At 50.6% G+C, this 1850-nt stretch overlaps 1 protein-coding gene across 3 annotated transcripts in view; it reads right to left on the bottom strand.

Annotated features, from left to right (window-relative positions):
* The window catches only part of traf4a (tnf receptor-associated factor 4a), a 16078-nt gene that overhangs the window by 5959 nt on the left and 8269 nt on the right, over positions 1–1850 (bottom strand). The gene's annotated exons all lie outside the window — the stretch shown is intronic.

The following is a 1850-nucleotide window of genomic DNA, read 5'->3' on the forward strand; positions in this document are numbered from 1 at the left end:
AGGGAGGGGAGGGGGAAAGAGGAGGGCCGAGGGCGGAGCGGGCCTTTGCGTCAGCCAATCCGTCATTCCCCGCAGCAAAAGCAAACGCGGCCAAGCGGCGTTTGGCTGTTCTGCTGCACCCAAACGGAATAAGCCGCCGACGCAAGTGAGCGCGGTTTTTTTCTCCCCCCCACACCTATAATTGCGGTCTTGTTTTCGATCAATCTTTCCAAAACGGTGTTCTTGCCCTGCACGCCCTCCCAACGACACCTTGACGAAAAGTCCGGCCACCTCAAGATTCCCAACCGACAATTGTTTGCGGCTGCGGGAAATCCGAAGGCTGTCCCTCGTCGCTGCCGACGCAAGTGAGCGCGTTTTTTTTCTTTCCCCCACACCTAGAATTGCGGTCTTGTTTTCGATCAATCTTTCCAAAATGGTGTTCTTGCCCTGCACCCCCTCCCAACGACACCTTGACGTTGTTCGCGGCTGCGGGAAATCCGAAGGCTGTCCCTCGTCGCGAGAAACGGCAGCCGATGATTGGCACGGCAGCTGCCACAAATAGAACAATAGAGCGTAGCATCGGTTAGCGGCAAACACCCGCCGTAGCCTTTCGGGTTTACACAGCAGAAGTTAGGAATGGAGTGGGTTGAAAAAAAAAGGCAGCTTCAAATAAACGTGGAGCCGCCTCATGATTGCAAACATACGATTGTTGCCTGGAGCGATGGGAGCCTCCCGTCTTAACGTTGCCGGCTAACTCAACTTGGAAACTGGACTTGGTGATTTTTTTTTTTTTTTTTTTTTTGAAGCTTGTTTCAACAAATCTCAGCGTCTGCATCAAGTCAACTTTCATCATTTGGTTGCTTTGCCAGCAGAAGCAAAAAAAGAAAGACAGAAATACAAAAGAACAAAATGATGCAAGTGGAGGAAAGGGAAAAAAAAAAGGCACGACTACGACGGAGTGCACGTGTGTGCAAGTGTGGCCCGCTTCCCGGGCTTCCAACTCCACCAGGGAGCCAATGTGGACCAATATAGCAACACACACGCACACACACACACACACACACACACACAAAAAAAAGAAAACATTTCCTACGAGCTGTGCAACGCATGAAAGAAATGACCGGCGCGCTTCTGAAAAGAAATGCCTGCCACCTTCGGAAAGCTTAGCAAGAGAAGATGAGGAGGCTCTTTGCAGAATTGGACGACAAATTAGGCACACTTGTTTGAGATTTTTTTTTTTGGGGGGGGGGGGGTTTGGCGTTTTCAAGACAAAAACGGTGTCAGCCGTCAAATAATTGGACTCGTCTTCTTTCTTCAACGTGATTTCTAAAACTTTCATTTGAAACGCCGTCGGATCAGCGCTAAGCTAACGTAGCTGCCGACTGGCTCGCATGCCGGCCGATCGCTGATCGCTGACATAAAAAGCAACTGCAGCAGAAAGCTCAGTGGCGTTTGTTTGCCGTGGGTCGATTTCAGCTCGACGGGAATTTAAAAAAAAAAAATCAATCAATCAATCAATCTGCTTTCATGAAGTGATGCCGTTCGGGCGGGAGCGGTGCGATCGGGTGGGCTGAGACTGGGATCCCGGTCCGAGGGAACGATTCCCTTGAGCAAAAACATGGCGCCTTCACAAAAAGGAAGCTCGTTTTTCTCCTTTCTGAACAAGAGAGAGAAAAAAAGAAGAACTCCACTAGCTAGCCCAGATCAATCAACCTTTGACCCATGAGAAAGCGTCACCGTGAAGTGAAGTGCCAAGCCCCTCACGATCGTGTTTATCCCCCCCCCCCCCCCCCCCCCCCCCCCCACACACACACACACACACACACACACACACACACACACACACACACACACACACACACACACACATA

The sequence above is a fragment of the Hippocampus comes genome, unplaced genomic scaffold, assembly GCF_001891065.2.
Source record: "Hippocampus comes isolate QL1 unplaced genomic scaffold, H_comes_QL1_v1.1 scaffold49, whole genome shotgun sequence".
In the NCBI taxonomy this organism is placed as follows: domain Eukaryota; kingdom Metazoa; phylum Chordata; class Actinopteri; order Syngnathiformes; family Syngnathidae; genus Hippocampus; species Hippocampus comes.